Source organism: Macaca fascicularis, chromosome 7 (genome assembly GCF_037993035.2).
Source record: "Macaca fascicularis isolate 582-1 chromosome 7, T2T-MFA8v1.1".
Classification (NCBI taxonomy): domain Eukaryota; kingdom Metazoa; phylum Chordata; class Mammalia; order Primates; family Cercopithecidae; genus Macaca; species Macaca fascicularis.
This window is the reverse complement of record NC_088381.1, coordinates 76,336,155-76,355,009: the sequence shown is the minus strand read 5'-3', so window position 1 is coordinate 76,355,009 and position 18,855 is coordinate 76,336,155. Positions and strand designations below refer to the sequence as shown.

The 18,855-nt window shown below is 39.3% G+C and overlaps 1 long non-coding RNA gene across 1 annotated transcript in view; it reads right to left on the bottom strand.

Annotated features, from left to right (window-relative positions):
• Positions 1 to 7,766: 7,766 nt before the first annotated feature.
• The window catches only part of LOC102135343 (uncharacterized), a 215,418-nt gene continuing 204,329 nt past the window's right edge, over positions 7,767 to 18,855 (bottom strand). The window contains exon 5 of the long non-coding RNA XR_010588294.2: positions 7,767 to 8,764. This is a non-coding gene — a long non-coding RNA (uncharacterized lncRNA). The remainder of the gene's footprint in view (positions 8,765 to 18,855) is intronic.

Below are 18,855 nucleotides of genomic sequence, written 5' to 3'. Positions count from 1 at the left end.
AGAACTACAGAAAACTGGGGGTAGATGTGGTAGGAGTGAGAAATAAGCCTAGGTTGTAATAAGACACTGATCTTCTGGGTGGTTTGTTACTGCAGCATAACCAACAAATACTGACTAATACAGCTGGCAAAAATGATATCAGAAACATCTGGAATGTGAGCAAAGTGAAAAACTGCCACTGCACCTCTTCCACTTCCACCATATTCACCTGATAAGGTTCCAACTCTGTTTAAATCCAACATCATTCCATGCCTGCATATCCGCACCTGAACATGGCTCACAAGAAAAAATGTGACCCCAACTTACCTAATATTATATGTATGACCACTAAACTGAAATAAACTCAGAGGCTAGTCCTGGCAACCAGTAAAGCAGGTGATGTTTGAACTGAAAACTGAGACTGATAAGAAGAATCCAGTTACACTAAGATCCAGGGAAGAGCATTCAGGCAGAAGGAACAGAAAGTACAGAAGCCCCAAGGTTGGAGCAAGCTCAGTGGATTCAACAGAGAGAAAGGAGCTTGCGGCTGTGGTACAATGAAGAAGGCTGAGTGGAGCAAGATGAGATAGGAGGGATAGTCAGGGGCTAGAAGGATCTAGGCACAATGTTCGATTTTATTAAATGGAGGTAAGGACATTGGATTCCTCACACCACATTGGAAAACCATCGGAGGGTTTTAAGCAAGGAAGTGATGATGTCTCAGTTTCCTACTTTTTCGTATAACCCAATCCTAAAGTTAGTGGCTTAACCCAGTGACATCTGTTTTGCTCACAGATCTGCAGTGTGGACTTGGCTTGACAGTCTGCTTGTCTCTGCTTCACTGGCGCAGCTGAGGCAGCTCAAAGGTTGGGGTCAGGAGTCATCTGAAGCCTCACTCACTCACATGTCCAGTGGGTGATGCTGGCTTTTAATGGGCACCTCAGCAGGACTGCACGTAGCCCGTCCATGCGGCTGCTTGACTTCCTCACAACATGGTGGCTGGGTTTCCAAAACAGGCATCCTAAGAGAGAGAGAGCCTAATGGTAGCTTGTATTGCGTTTTCTAACTCAGTCCTGGAAGTCTGCTGTGTTCTTCTCACGGAGGCCACTGCAAAAGGGTGCCCAGTGTCAGGGGAGGGAACACAGACCCTGCTGTTGATGGTGGTCTCCCCGTATTACCCTGTAAGAGCATGTGGGAAAAGTGGCCATCTTTGGAAAATAAAACCTGTCCAGACAGGGTGTGGTTTATGTGTTTGAAAGGAAACTCTAGCTGCTTTGAGAATAAATTATTGAAGGGTAAAGATGGAAACGGAGCCTGATGTGGTGGCTTAAGCAGTCCTGGACAGAGGTGAAAGTGACTTAGACTTATGATGGGAGGAGTGGGTATAAAAAACAGGATGGAATTCAGGGATTAAGTGCCTGGTTTGTACACAGGTTACTTTAAATACCCAAATGGCTCCAAACAAAAAAAGGGAATGAGCAAGGCGAAGAGTGCCCAGAGATGTACCTCTCACCTTCAGATGTACCATGGGCCTGGCCTTGTTCCCCCAAGGGAGCACTGTGTTTACATTTTCTCCCCCTCTTCCACATGTCTGGGACTCACTATTGGAGGTTACTTATGGGTGAATTTGTTGATTTGCTGATATAATCATCATTATTTTATTTATTGATTGATTTTTGAGACAGGGTCTCACTCTGTTGCCCAGGCTGGAATGCAGTGGCACAATCATAGTTCATTGTAACTTTGAACTCCTGGCCTCAAGAGATCCTCCCACCTCAGCCTCCCAAGTAGGTGGCATAGGTGAGTGCCATCATGCCTGGCTAATTTTTGTATTTTTTTTTTGTAGAGACAGGGTTTCTCCATGTTGTCTAGGCTGGTCTTGAATTCCTGTACTTAAGAGATCCACCTGCCTCAGCCACCCAAAGTGCTGGATATTATCATTATTTTAATAATGATAATAAATAATTTAAATAATTATATTTGAATTATTTTGGCAGAACAGAACAGCAATGCTAAATAAAGAACTGTGATATGCCAGCAGGTAACACCTCGTTTTGCTGATTGAAAAAAATCTAAAAAATTGCCTCTATTTCTCCAGGGTGCCCATAGGAAGCCTGTGTTGTACAGACATAGGCTGAGGCCAATACAAGTACACTTGACCTTCTTTTAGGCAGGTATGGCAACATTTACTAGCCATGGCAGGCTGTATTCTTTAATATGAAGTCATCAGGATGTTCTGGGAAGCCATGGTGCTCACTCCCATAGGCTCGTACATGTCAGGAAGGTCAGATTCCATCTTCTTTCCTGGTTCCCATGTTCCAGACCTTTTATATCAAAGCTTCCTCATTCCTGCGGCAACTCAGAGAATAGAGGAAAGAGCATTAGCTTGAAAGTCAGATGGTGCTAGGCTCCAATCCCAGCTCAGGCACTTACAAATTGATTGACCTTGAGAAAGTGATTCAACATTTCTGGGCCTCAATTTCTTTCACCATAAAATGATGATGAATGAAAATAACCCTACCTCAAGGGTTTTATTGTAAAAATTAAATGAAACACCAAGGGAGCAGCTACCACAGAGTCTGACACATACTACATGCTCAACAAATTGTAGTGATAACTATTATATATTAAAGGATAAGAATGCCACAATATTTAGAAATTCATCCACAGATTCTCAACAGTTAGTGCCATGCCTACAGACCGTTACAGAACAACTGATGCTGCCTGCTAGCTGCGGTCACATCACATCCTTTTAATGGTGCAGTGACTTAACATTGAGAAGACGGAACTCGCACAGTGAGAGCCAGTTGAAAAATAAGTAAAACCCCAGGGAGCATTTAGGCACAAACCAACTTAGATGAACGTGGATTTCTCAGCTCAGCCTGCCAGCTGGATGGCTTTTACATTCTGTTTGAGCTAAGCTATGCTGTCCCAGAGGTTGTTGCAAATTCACTCGCGCTCTATGCACGTCAAAAACTCAGGCAGAAATTCGCTTTGAAACGCTGACATTTTTTAACATATCGCCAAAACCAGGGACAAACGGGGGTCTGAGAAACATGTTTGGTGCCTTCAGAGGGTCAATGAGAGGAGCTGTCACCAGATGTATGCTTCCAGGTGACACAGGGAAAGCAGTGGGTCATCCAGGGCATCCACACAACAGCCAGTATTCAGACGTTGGAAAAGTCCCGATGATTGATTTTTCACTTCCTTTTCTGTTGTCTAGCATCGGATAGCTTAATGAACCCTAACCTAACGTATTCCAACTGATACATTAAAATGTAGTCTTTCATGAAAGCTTCCCCTGAAATGAGACTTTCTTTTCAGTGTCAGCTATCATGGCTGTTTATTGACTGCTACAAAGGTGACAAGCAGCACACCAGACTCTACACACATGATCTCATTTTCTCCTAACAAACATGTGTTCATTCATGTAACAAACATTAGCAGACCGCCATTGAAGCACAGATGACAGGGGCCTGTTTTGCCAATGAGCCACTCAAGTTTCAGAGAAGGTAAGTGGCTTGTGCCAAGTCACATAGAGGGTAAGTAGGAGAGTCAAGAAATGAATGGCCTGGGTTTCCACACCGTTCCCAGCAGGCCACACCTCTCCGGGGGTGAACTAACACATGAAAGGAACTATCCCTAGATGTGACGTCTGGAGATCTAAGTACTCAGCTTGGCCAGTTACTGGTCGTGTGATCCTGGGCAAGTCACTTCATCCTTTTGGGTTTATTTCTTTATCTTCATGGCAAATTGCTGAACCCTTTTTGACCTACCTTTTGTTGTTTCTGTGAGAATTCAATGCTATAAAGTAACAATATGGGTGAATCTCACAAACATAATGTTGAGTGAAGGAAGGGGAATGTTAAAGAGTACAGACTGTATGATCCCATTTATAAGAACTTAAAAGCAGGCCAAATGAATAACAAGTCAGAATACTGGTTTCCTTTGGGAGAAGAAGGAGGTTCTGATTAGCAGTGTGAATAAGAGAGGTTTTGGAGTTCTGGAAATGTGTTTTTAATAAGAACCATAAATGTAAAAAATTATATAGGTATATGAAATGACTTTGAAAATAGTTAGTATACTCAAATATCAGGAAATGTTTTGAATATGGTTTCCACGTCCGCCTCCCTGCCTGCCTGTGCCCTGCTCAGGTGTGGCTGATGCCAACAGGGCCCCCCTGCCCTGGGCTCTCTTGTCCTCTCTGGTTAGACCCCAGGGCAGGGCTCCAGTTCTAGAAAAAAGCAAGGGCTGAGGTTTGTGTGTGAACTGAGCTTCCAAAGAACTCCAGATCTCAGAGCTGGTGTCTCTCAGGCAGGCTTCCATTCTCTTTGAGAACACTCCTGCTGGAGTCACCCAGCCTCTGCTCAAACGATGCCAGTGATGAGAACTCACAACTCTGTAAAACTGACCATGGTGGGGAGCCTTTGGGGTTCCATCAGTCACAGTCTGCCCTGTGGCTCCCATCCTGGGAACAGGGACAACGTTGAAGGAGCCTGTACCTTCTTCCTTGTTATCTTCATATGTATACATTTGTTAACTTTTATTTAAGTGCAGGTTTGTTACATAGGTAAACTTGTTCATGGGGGCTTGTTATACAGATTATTTCATTACCCAGGTATTACGCCTACTACCCATTAGCTGTTTTTCCTGATCCTCTTCCTCCTCCCACCCTCCACCCTCCAAAACACCCCAGTGTGTGTTGTTCCCCTCTATATGTCCACGTGTTCTCATCAGTTAGCTCCCACTTGTAAGGGAGAACGTGTGGTATTTAGTTTTCTGTTCCTATGTTAGTTTGCTAAGGATAATGGCCTCCATCTCCATCCATGTTCCTGCAATGAATATGATCTCATTCTTTTTTATGGCTGCATATTCTATGGTATACATGTACCACTTTTTCTTTATCCAGTCTATCATTCATTGATGGGCATTTAGATTGATTCCATGTCTTTGCTATTGTGAATAGTGCTGCAATGAACAAGCACATGTATGTGTCTTTATGATGGAATGATTTATATTTCTTTGGGTATATACCCAGTAATGGAATTACTGGGTTGAATGGTATTTCTGTGTTTAGGTATAATTTTTCACTTAAAAATATTTTTCTTTGATTCTGTTATTTTAATGTATAACTCATAGAACAACAGTTGTCTAATCTGGCAATTCACTTCCTAAGATGAAATATGCACAATAAATAATGCAATAATTTTTCTCTAATGTATATCAATTTCTACTTATCAAATTTCCACATATGGTCCCCTTTTTAATGTTTTTCACAGGTAATATGTAATTTTATTTTTATCTTTTATGTGGCACGAAAAAAGAACTAAAATTTATTTTAAAGCTAATGCTTTATAATATTTACATAAAGTAAGAGCTCAGTTTTTTTCTCTCTAGGCCTCTGTCTTCTAATCCTATCTACTGGAAGTAACCATTGTAAACAACTTGATCTTGTTTGTGAATTGATTTTTTTCTTTTGCTTTTACAGATACAACAACAAAAATATGCACGAGTTTTATCTACTGTTTAAGGAAAATGGAATAAGGTACTGCATCAAGGGTTACAAAGGGAAGCAAACTGAACATGAGATGGTATGGAGTGGTGGGGGCTGGGGAAACTGAGGCAGACAGCTATGTCTAAAGGGGGCAGATTTCCACACCTCATAGAATTGCTGCCCATGGGAATACAGGCTGGCTTACTAAAGCTTCAGATTTTCCAAGAGAAGTTGAAATCAAGATTGTTGTATGACAATTCCTTGTTTTTAAATGTTGGCAACAAAGTCAAATTTGTTAAGAAAGGTGCCAGCCACAATAAATACTTCTTCAGGCCTTGTCCAGCCAGCAGATGGCCAGATTGGAATCTCCATTAAAAATATCAGTCAGCCACTTGCTTATTTTCCTATAAACTGTAGTGTAGTTATCTTTCCAGATCAGCACATGTATATTCCTAATTCTTCTTAAAGACCGCATAGTATTTCATCACATAGCCGGAACCTTTATCAGTTCCTTACTGATGGTTAGGACTTCTGCAAATGTTTAAACATCGTATTTCTTAGTCCTTACTTCTGGCCTAGAATGTTTCTCCAACGTTCCATCTTTCCACTTCCCTCCTCTATTTCTCAGAGCTGTTTCCTGACCACACTTCTCCCAGACCACCTTCAAATGAATGACTGAGCTCTTCCACTTACTCATCATTTACAGCAGTATAATTTTAGACAAAATTCGTTTGAAGTCAGTTTGAGAGAAATGTGACCATATATACTGGAGCATTTTAGTTCATAACCATTGATCCAGGCCCCTTTTAATCTCCCAACTGTCTCCACTTGGAAAATAAATTTCACAGCCATCTTCCCCATAATCCTACCCACCGGACAAAACCACTCTTAACATTTTGTTATAATCCACTCCAGTCATTTTTATAGGTATTTTACGTCTTTGATCTTATTCTACATATAAAATTTTATACTCTAATTTTATATTTAACACTGAAATCTAGGCATTTTATGATATTATTCAAAACGTTTTACAGATCTTTGAATGACTACATTATTTTTATTCTCACTTGTTTAATATCACTCTTATTTTTAGAAACTTCATTTATTTCCAAATATTAATATTATAAACAGCATCGCAATGAATGTCTTTAGGCAGAAAAATCTTTCTTCATTTCAGATAAATTTCCATTAATAGAATCCCAGAAAGAGAATTTCCCAGGTAAGGGTAAGAATATTTTCAAGACTCTTGAATAGCATGCCACGTTCCTTTCCTAAAGCCTGGAGCCACTTTATATTTCTTCCAGCTGTGTTGAGTGTGTCTGTGTCACTGCACTCAATCTCTGATATTGAATATTCACATTTTTTACAGTTCTATTAATCTGTTATGTTAAAAATAGTATCTCATTGTTATTCTAATTTCCATTTTGTTGATAATGAGTGAGGTTGAAAAATGTTCAAATGTTTATTAGCTATTAATATGCCTCTATTTCATTGTCTTTGTTCCTTTCCCCTTTATTTATTGGGAACTTAATGCTTTCATTACCTTTTGGCAGGAGTTCTTTTTCTATTAAGGATACCACCCTTTGTCCTATTTGAAGCAAGTATTTCCTCTGGTTTATTTGCCCGTTAAGCAATTTTGAGAGAAATCGTACGTGAAAAATCTACTGATCTCCCTCTCTGTTATTTCTTCTACTCCTTTTGAGCTTAAAAAATGATCACTCCAGTTTATATACAGATTTGACCACTATTTATTTCCATTTTCTACTAGATTTTTATGATTTATGATTTATTTATTTTTAAACAAGCTCAATTCTTCTTAGTGAGGGCATACAATATAAGGCTGAGGTTTAATAGGAAGTTATCAACTATATTTTGTTTTGTTCTTCTTCTTGGAAATCCTATTTCTGTTATTGATTGTACATTTTAATAAGATACTTCTGTTCCAAGCCAATTATGCGAAGACACAATTGGAAACATAAAGAATAAAGAATAAATGCTTTTTCTCTCACTTCATTATTCAGATGGAGAAATGCTAATTGCCACTCAGCATAAGACATTTCTTGCTTTTAACCAAGTAAATTTGGTAAAAAAATACACATATTCTTTGTCTGGGGTAATAGTAGAAATGAAGTGTTGAATTACTAAAATCTGTTGTTTTCTAGGTAACTATGCACAGTAACTGTTATCTACAGATGAATTCTAGTTCAAAGGGTTTCTATGAGTTGTTAACCAAAAATTCAGTGACAAGGACTAGCACAATTTTGTAATGCAAAAGAAAATGCCAAGCAAACTCTCCAGACAATAGGCTATTTATTACAGTTTGTCGAAGTGAAGCAAGTACATAATTTCTTGATGCAGCTGACACATTCAATTATCTTCTAAAAGTTTCTATCACAGGACTCCTTTCAGCCATATATTGGGTACAAAAATGTAATCCATAATTACAGATATTTCATGTGCTTTATATGAAAAACCCAACAATCCCTTCCTGAGGCATTCTGTCTTCCAGACAAACTGGAAAAAGAAAATAAATGCTTGGCAATCAAGACTTGCAAAGTGGCAGTGAGGGGCAGTCAAGTAGCTGACAGCTGAAAACAAGGAAAAAATTTGTACTATGTAGCCTAGGGTTTGGATTTGCAGAGGAAATAATTTGTTGTATATCATAGACTCACAGATGTCTGGGACTGAAAAGGACTTTGTGAGCATTAATTTTGTCTATCTCCCTGCTTGTCCGATAGCCAATAAAACTTTCCAAATCTAGGTGTGTATCTTACAAATCAAAATGTGATAATGTGGAAAATCAGAGGCTAGGCTTAAGACCAATTCCACCATTTCCTAACAGCATTTCCTTGGGGGATAATGTGTCCAACTCAAACAATCCTGAATTCTTTTCTGAATATATAAGGTTCTTAATATGTCCCTGGCTGAGTTTATGTGATGTTAATATGATACCATGCATGAGACTTCCAGCTCCTTCTTAACAATAAACGTCAGTCATTTCTCTCCCTCCCTCACCACTCCCCACAGAGAGATTTGGAAGGAAAAGCTGTCAAATAACCTCAAGATATTTAACAATACATACCAACCCTCTAAGATAGGAAACTTCCCTGCATGCCTAACTTATATTTTTCATGTTGTAGCTTTAGCCCATTTCTTCTGATTTACTTGCCAGTAGAGCGTTTGAGTAGAGATGATAAAACTTGGTAAAATAACCTTTCATTTGATGTTTCTGTAGACTTGATAACTGCCATCCATGGATGGTTCAGGGGCCTTCTCTTCCTTCCCGAAAGCCTTAAATAAATGACAGAGAGTAAGATTAGATTGCCAAATAGCATCTGACAAATGCCTTCTTTTTTCCTTTATATTTTATAGCCATCTCCCCTACCTCCATCCTGTGTGCTTTGCATTTATAATTCTAGAAAGGAATACCTAAGATGTTTTTCCTGGTTTTAGGTTGAACTGTCCTCTTCAAGTCATCTATTCATCACAGCAAAGGCCAAGGAAATGCATTTTGCGGATCACTTCCATTGTCCATGAGCTATTTTGTGGCTGAACTGAATTTGGCATTTAATCTTAGCTTCCCCTCAAATTAATGTCAATTGACTGCATTAAATGCTTGTCTGTTTTACTTAAAATGCATAAGACAAGTATAAAACAAAATATACTCACGGGTATAAAGAAAAAGTTCTCTCATTTATGGAAAATACTTAATAAATTAGGAGGAGCTTAAGAGAACATCTTTTCATTTTCAAATAAGGTAAACCAAGGCTCAGAGATGTCCAAGGAGATGCCAACACCATAAATGAGTTAGTCAGTGTACATTAAGGAATGAGTTGCATTTGGTGACTCATTTAGTTCTCTATTTGTCTATTCCCGAGCTGATGGAAAGGATTTGCACGACTCAGGTCATTGTCTTTAAAGTCATTCTTTAAAACCACACATTGAAGTCACATATGGTTGGGAAAAACTTAACATTGCTTGGGAAAATAGCTAAGACAATCACTAGCAGAGAATTAATTGGCAGTCAAACAAAATCAGCAGAAAATAATCAATGATTATTTTTCTACTTGGCAATCATTACCATCATTATTATTATAGTGGGGTAGTTGACATTATTGTTCAGCAAATGTGCACTTCCTTCCCCATCCTGCTGTGGGTGGAATTAACCCACTCTATTGATGTTGGGGTTGCCATGTAACTTGCTTTGACCAGTACATATTAGCAGAGATGATGCGAGCTGAAGCCTCAAATGTGCTGGTGTCTTTCAGCTTTCTTGGTTCTCTGGTGACCCACCATGAGAAGAGTATGACTCAGATAGCTATTGTTTCTTAACCTTGGCCCTGGAGTAAACACTCATGGAACAAAACTGAACCCAACCAGCAGCTGGAGCCAAGTCCAGCTGACCTACAGATTGGAGCAGAGCTGTTCATTTAAGTCCATAGTGTAATAATAAAATCAACCTGCAGACTTTTAAACAAAAGAATATATGAGAGTCATCGTAAGCCTCTGAGTTTGGAGGTGGTTTGTGATGCAGCATCATTGTGGCAATGGCTGATAGTGCATATAACTAGCCTTTGAATATGAGCTACATGACAGGCTCTGTCGTCAGCACTTTAATGATCTCACTTCAATCTGATAATAACACCATTATGTAGACTACATTATTAATTCCATATTATAGATGAGAACATGGATGTTCAGAAGGGTCAGGAAACTTACCCAAGAAGATATAACAAGTGGCTGCAAAATTAATTGGATCAATGTCTTCCTAATTCCAACATCTTTGATGTTCTAACTATGTCTTTTCTCCTGAAAGAGGAGAAATTAAAGCTATTTTTTGTACTCACCGAAGAGTTTATGTTGTGGTCCTGAAAACAAACAACTGCCACTCAACTCCTTTCTTCTATTCCCAATTGTTATCACAAATGAATTGTTAAGGGTTGCATTCCAACTTTTGCCAAGAACTGGACTGATTCAGCTCTTAGAAGTGCATTCTAAGAGCAATTGATAAAGAGTTGTCCCAGAGAGGTAGACTAGTAATTTTTCAGATGACTTCCACCGCAAAATGCCATCAAGCTTAGGAGATGCATGTCTTGGCCATGAAAAACTAAGCAATAACACTGCTTTGATGTTCAGTGTCATCTATAAACTCTCTGGAGCCTCAGAGATTAATATCATATAAAATATTCCCTGCTTTGACTGTAGTGAGAGCAACCCAACAAGATATTCTTTTTTTCAGGCAAATAACAATTCCTTTATTAGAATTAACTCATTTACAGTACTATTATTTTTATGTTTTCCTGGGAGCTTCAGAACAACCTCACTGTCTCCATTATACATTTCTGAAAATATTCATTTCTTATAGGAAAGGAAGGAAGCTCTCTACTAAAGCTCTAGCTACATTCTCCTATATCTCTGATTTCTTCTACTGGTCCTCTCTCCTCCAAACTCTGGCATCAGTGAGACATGCCCACAGCTAGGAGGAAAGGACAACCTTACTTCCCCAGCTTCGGTGAGAAGGTTTTCTTGACAATTCCATAGAGAAGTGGGATGGAAGTTCTTTGAGTGGTGAGCTGGGTATGGCTTCTCCTAAGAAGGTTTGATCTTCCTATAGGAATGGGAAGGAGGCAGGCAATGCTGGTAGAGATTAGTCTAGCTACAATGCAATATCCAAAAAGGATAGTCCTTATAAATTTTGAGTCTTGGCTTCATGTCTTCTGTGCAGAATATTTGTGAGGTGCAGGAAGCAGATAGATGGGAGTTAGAAGCAATGCCAGCAACAGCATCACATATCAGTATGTTAACCACCAACGACCTGATCCTTCATTTTCTGGCACAGCATAAGGCTGAGAATCTTGTAACCCCAGAATGGGATTAGAATCACAACAATAACTGAGATACCCAGTGAATGGAAGATCCTAACATAATATCTGATTCATTCCTTCATTAGCCCATTTGACAAATATTTATGAAAGGTCTACTATGTGAAAAACATACAGCAATGAAAAAAAGAAGCAGACTCTTGTGGATCTTACAGTCTAGTGACAGATGAGAAAGGGAGAAACAAATACATATAGGACACAACATAAGTTAGCACAGTGAAAAAAGGTAAGGCAGGATAAAGAATGGATTGGAATAATTTACATATGGTGGTCAGATAGTCTCTGTTAGAAAGAAACATTTGAATAAAGCCCTCAACAAAACGAGAGCATAAACCCTGTAAGTATCTAGGGGAAAAGAGCCCTGGCCAATGCAACAGCCTAGAATTGTGAGCATGGTTGGTCTTGTCAAAGAATTACAGTGAGGCCAGTGTGCATGGAGAACGGTAAGTGAGGAAATCAGTGGTAGGTAGACAGGAGCCAGATCATGTAGAATCTTATAAGGGACGACTGCAATTTAGATTCTATTGCTGGTAAGATCAGACGCCACCAGAAGGTTTTCATCATGAAAATGACCCGGCTTTATTTTAAAAGAAGTCCTCTGACTACTGTGTCAAGAGACCATGGCCTTGTAAGAGTAGAAGTATGGAGACCAGATAAGAGATTATTAATAAAGGCAAGACATGATGGTGGTTGTTTGAAGGAGCCTGAGAACAGTGTAGGAGTTGAAGAGTGGTTGGATTATGGATACATTTTGAAGGTAGAACCAACAGAATTTGATAAGAGCTTGCATTTAAAATGCGAGATGAGAGTATTCAAAACTGATTGCAAACACTTTGACTTGAGCAACTGAGTGCATGGTAGCATCATTTACTGCATGGGAAATACTGGGAGAGGGGAGGGTTAGTGTGGACAGGGGAGAAGGTAAGGGCTGTATTTGGAGATGTCTATTAGACATCCAAATGGAAATGCTACATAGAAGGTTGGATACACAAGTCTGGAGTTCAGGGGAGAGGTGTTGGCTAGAGATAGAAATTTACAAGTCATTAGAGTAGCCATGAGAGGAATAAGTCAGGCCCTACGTTTGAAGCCTGAAAATAAGAAAACGAGTCAACAAAGTAGCCTGAAAGGGAAACAAAGTGAAGTGGAAGAAAAATCAGAGGATTAATGTCTCAGAGGCCAAGGAAAGAAAGTGTTTGAGGAAGGAGATATTGCAATACGTTGCTAGTTAGTCAGGTAACTGGAAGACTGAAGATTGACTGTCAGATTTGGCAATGTGGATTTCATTGATGACTACTGTGAAAGCTGTTTCTCTGCAATGATGAGGGCAAAACCATTAATGGAGTTGATCTGAGAGTGTTTCTGAGGAATTTTGCTACAAAGGCACAAAGTGAGGTGGGGGTTAGAAGAGTCAAGAGAAGTTTGTGTTTGTCTTTTTGTTTTAATCATGAAGGTAACACAGCTATTTTTATGTTATTGAAGATGATCTAGGAGAAAGAAAAAATTTGATAATGTCGAATAGAGAGAACAAGACTGATGGCAGGACTAACGGCTATGAGAGTTCTGGGGAATGGGATCCAGTTACATATGGAAGGATTGGTCCTACACAGCAGTATGGATATAATTCATCATCATGGGCGGGGACCCAGAGGATATCATTACACATAAAGATGGGTTAGGAGATTGGGGTAGGAGAATGAGGAAATACTCTTCTTACGAATTCTATTTTTTCAGCAAAATGAGAGTGAGCCACATGTTGATACTGAGGATGAGGAGGGGATATTGAAGGTTTAAGGAAAAAAGAGAGGTGAGTTGTCACCTAGGAGGATAGAAGAATGTTACAAGAATTGTGTAAGGGACTCTTGGCAGTGATGGGCGCTCAGCAAAGTCATAAACTAAAGTGTGGCCAGTCAGCCTGGGTGTGTGTGCTTCTCAAACCACATTCAGCCTGTGCATAGTAGACAGGGAGTTGGGTTGAACTTAAGTGGGGTTTTACCAGGCAAGTATGACAAAGGGGTGGAGCAAAGGAGTTGAGTTAATAACCTACTTGACAGGTTTATGATACAGAATAATTAATGCAACTATTTCTAAGTATTTTGTAAATTCTGCTCCCAAGTATATTGTTTTACCAATCAGAATAGATTAAGTTGCACCGTCTTAAAAGTAGAATTAGCCTATGACTAGCTTCATTATTGATATCAAGCACATGTTAATAATTATATTTCATAATGCTATTAATAGCATGCCATTACAGACAACATAGTATGAGCTTTGTGTTAAACCAATAATAACTCGATGATTTCAAGGTAAGTACGTCTTATAATAATCAACGTTACAGATATGGTAATAAGTGGGAGAAATCCAGTCACAGAATGAACTCTTCTATCACCCTTAATAAAGCATAAACATCAAAATCATACAGAATCTAACCTCCCTCTCTCAGCGGCAGTTCCACAGGCAGCTCTTTCTTGCTACCAAGGATATTTTCTTGGAATAAATTTAGTTTGAATTTCCTTCCTTCCTTCCTTCCTTCCTTCCTTCCTTCCTTCCTTCCTTCCTTCCCTCCCTCCCTCTCTCTCTCCCTCGCTCCTTCTATCTTACATTATTTTGTTTCCTGTTGTTTTCTTTCTCTCCTTCCCTTCCTCTCTCCCTCTTTTCCTTTCTTCCTTGCCTTTCTTTTTACTTTTATCACCTTCTTTTTTTCTTAACATTCAGACTTACTATTAAAAGGAAAGAAAAAGCCCAACTTGTAGAATGTATCCATTCATGAGTACTACACCCACCACCTTCCGTCTTCTCTCCAGAGCTTTACTGATAATATCACTTCAGAACTTGGAGAGTTTCCATGGTAACAGTTTTCCAACCTTTTTCTTTGAAAAGAATCCCTCCTGTCCTAAGAGAAATCACCTGAAAAGTAGCCATCCAGCTGCCTTTGTTCCACTTTGTCTCAGACTTCACCCATTATCTGCAGTCAGAGTTAGGTCAAGAGCCTTGCTTGTAACTTGTGAAGTGGATCAGCATCCACAGTGGCTGCCCAGGGCTGGGCTGAACCCTACTCCCCTCCACCCTCCACCCTTCCATCTCCCACCTGCACTTGCAGTACGTGCAGAGTCCAGGGGAAAGGGGCACATCAAAGCCTCTTTTCAAAAACATCTCAATTTTTTTAAACTGTTGCCCAATATCAAGTCCTAAAAGCAAAAACAGCAAACTCAGTTACCTGCTACTTAAAAGCAGATTTATTACATTTGGCCCAAAGCATTTTTGTTATGATCGGAATACTGTGCGTGTCACCTGGGAGGAGGGTTGGCCACAGTGCTTCACTTGGTTTCTTTGTGGATGCTGCCTTGTTTGCCCCTCTACCTGCCCTTGCTGCTCTCAATATTCCTTTTTCCCATCATTGTGGCAGAGTCTTCCTTCCTGGTCCAGCAGTTGCCCTCTGGATGTAGTCATGGAAAGAGATCAGAGATTAGTCACTTAACGGTAAAGTGATACGGAGGCTCCAGTAATTTCTTTGTATGGCTCACCTTTTGCCAAACTAATAGGCTGGCACTTATTCTCTGACTGATATGCTCCTTTTTATCCACAGTCAGGAAGGGGGCATCAGTCAGTTCTGGGGCCTCCTTTGGGTACCGTCTGCATGTCTATGGCTGGCTCTTGTCTTTGCAATCTTGGCTGGAGTCTTAGGTAGCCCCAGGAACACAATAACTAGGTGTTAAGGAGTTACAAAAACCACTGAAGTAATCTTAGAGAAAAGAGAAAAACTTTGATTTTGGAAACAAGAACTACTTTGTGGGTGTTGAAAGCCATTTTTCTAAAGTGGAACTACTGTGCTAGACAACTGAAAGATTACAACTCAGGGGTGTAAATTCATGGAATAAGTCTGACTCCCTTTGTTGATGCTTACTGACAACTCTTAAGCCTTACACCTCCCTCTTCCTCTTCTGCTCCACATCTTGGGAAGCTGATAAGAAAGCCTGAGTGGTCCCTTCTTTGGCACCTGTGGGAGTTTCAAAAAGCATGCAAGCCTCTTCTTGAAGTGAGACCCCTCACTGTAGCCCTATGCCCTAACCACAGTAAAAATTCCAAGCCTGTTTCCTTTCCCTGTTTTCTCAAAGCCATTTTTAACCCAGCTTGAGAGGCAGGCTCTCCCCAGAGGCTCATTATGTAAGTAATAAGCTTTTCTATCTCCTCTTAATGCATGTGTGGTATCATCAGTATTAATATGTAAATCAAATTTTGGGTGGAAGTCCATCTTGTTTTTGTATAATGTCCACAAAAAATTGTACATAAGAGGAGTGAGAAAAGACTCCTTCAAAGCAGGCTCAGAGCTACTCTAACAGTAGTAAAACCTTCCCCATCTCTCCATTCAGTAAAGAGGGAGGTCGATAGTCTAGAGAGACCATGAGGTTTTGCATTCCCTGAACCCAGTCCAAGCATTAGGCAGGGACAGACTTGCCTACACAATGATTAACCAGGTCTCATTCAGGGCAGAATCCAAAACTCCATCCTTTCATACGGTTCAATAATTTGTCATCTAAAGAAAGCTGGTAGAATAGAAAGCAAAGGGATAGAATAAGAAAAATTGAAAGACAACAAAAACGGTTACTGGAGTGAATGACTTAAAGTATGTGCACACACAGTCCCAGCAAGTGGCAGAGCTGAGAGCATATATAGGTCTGACTCTGAAGACAATGCTTTACTTCTAAGAAATCTGCCCTGGGATCTTAAGTAAAACATGTCTCCACAAAGCTAGACACATGGGTGTCACCCTTGATAATTCTCCCAGCTTGCCCCATAGCCAATATTCCCCAACTTCTGTCAGTTTTGCCTCTTCATATTTTTCAAAGTATTCACTGCTCATCATCCCTGTGAACCATAGCTTTTACTAAATCACCATCTCTCTCTGTCTGAGAGTACTGGAATACTGCTTCCTAATTAGCCCTTAGCCTATTCATTCTCCATGCTGTAGCCAGAGTGATCTGAAATCCAAATTTGTTCCTCTGCATAAAACCTTTTAGTACCTCCCCATTATCCTCAAGGTAGGAATTCCTTCACATGTGTTGTCTAAGCACTCCATGATCTAGCTCATACATACTTCTCCAGCCTCATGTCTATTTGCTCCATCCTGGGGCCTTCATGATTATCCCCATCTGTACCAGGCAAGCTCTTGTCTCCATCTGGGTCTGCTCACATTCCCTTCTCTCTGCTTTTCTCAACTCCTACCCCTCCAAGGTTTCAGTGCTAATCTTCAGGCCTCATCCAGGTGATAACTTCCTCCAGGAAACCCTCTGTAAGCCCTCAGGACTGGTAAGTTGAAACTTATTCTATTTCCAAGGAAAACCATCCTTCACCACGGCACTTACCTCATTGTGCTATAACTCACTTTTGACCTGATCACAGGCCCCACTAGAATGGGCTTCCTGAATACAGGGTGACTGCCTCACACATAGTAAGGGCGAAATACATATATACAGAATGCATTTCTTCTTTTCGAGAAGATGAATTTATTTATCCATATTAATATATTCCATAAAAATCATTTTGAAATTCTGCCAACAACCAACCTTTTCATTTTTAATAATGAGTTGTTTTTTTAAATGGTAATTGAAAAATGTCTTTATGTCATAATGATTTTATTTGTCTAACTTTTAGGTTTGGAGGTACATGTAAAGTTTGTTATATAGGTAAACTCATGGTCATGGGGGTTTGTTTTACAAAGCATTTCATCACCCAGGTATTAAGCCTAGTACCCAATAGTTATTTTTTCTGCTCCTCTCCCTCCTCTCACCCTCCACCCTCAAGTAGACACCAGTGTCTGTTTATGAGTTTTCATCATTTAACTCTCACTTATAGGTGAGAACAAAGTGAATTTCTTTAGGTTTCAGTTACAAATCAAGGGAGCCACAGTTAAACATTGAAAGCAAAACACCACAGTCCATGGTACATATGACAATGACTGCAGGTCCATTAACAGGAGGTTGAGCTAACCTGGTGGCTCATTAGTGAGTAGGAATGTTAGAAATTTGTACTAAAAAATTAAAAGTCTTAATCAAATAACTCAAAAATTATGTTTATAATAATTGGTCATCATTCATGATGATATTGATAAACCCTGAATAACACATAAAAGAGAAAGACAAATGTCCAGCTGAGAATTTTTACAGGATATTAAATCAAGAAAAAAATTTAAAATCTCTGTCTGACTTTGACCATACAATTTGGAATTAGGGCAGCCCTCACTCCCAGGATAAGGAAAGCAATGAGTGGCAATCATTGTGAGCCACATTATCTGCTTTTTCTGCCACAGAAAAGCTTCGTGAGTTTTTTTTTTTTTTTTAAACCCACTTTGGGCTGTTGGGTTCAAGAGCTTCCCACTGAATAGATGAACGCTTAGGACACATTAGGAAGGATTGGGGAAAGGTCTTATAAATACCTGAATGGCCGAATGGCTGCAGGAAGTGGTGGAGCATTTTCCCCTGACATCTACATTCCATTTAGCCTTATTATATTGAGTTTTATGAGGCGAAAATGCTGCCTGGTGAGATGCTTTAGAAAATTGGGTGGTATTTCTGGATTCAAATGTGGTTGTGCATTTTTTTTAAAGGAGCACAGGTGGGATATTTCCCTGTCTATTCATCCTTTTGATAGCACTGGAAAAAATGTATTTGGCTTAATATGAAATGGAGAAATTTAATCATTCTATAATTTGGACATACTATTAAAAATTCAGCATTGTTTCTTTGTGCCCAAGAAGGGATCTGATCAACATACTCACTGGGATTTTTCTAAACTCTTATGTTGTTCACTCCTCCACATGAAGTTGCTACTTCCTAAAAATGGAGTAAGGGTATATCGGGAGAAGCTTAATATCCTTCAGGTCTGATAAACTGGTGGACTCAACTTATAATCTTCAGGACAGAGTCACAAAAGTAATGTAAGGATGAGAGTGCACAAGCCAAAATGAAACAATTGTTGTTCATTGTTTTCTCTTGATAAGAACACAGGTAATAGAGAAAACACAGTTGTTTTAGATCCCTGAGCTTTTAAGGAAAAAGAAATCTTTTAGGTTCACAAGTCTTGGTGTATATCAGGATGTTATTCAACTACAGGTACAAATGCAGGTGAATCTCAAGCTGCTTCATAAAGACTGTTCTTTGAATACAAGGAAATTTATTGGTATCTGGTAGACTCTCTTCCTTCATCTATGAAATTATCTGAGGAGCTTATTCAAAAATTTTATTATATTTTATTAATTTTAATTCAATTACATTCAGCTGTATTGTAAAATCAATGAAGACAGAAATTATGAAAAATCGTTTTCCAACTATTATTTGGAAAATGTAATATAAAAAGATTCCATGATGATACCAACTATAAAATACTTATGAAAAGCTAGAGGAAAATATTATAGACCTATGTGAAAAAAAGTATAAAGTTCTACTGAAGTCATAAAACAACATCTAAAAAAGAGACATGCAAATTATATTTTTGGAGAGAATATTT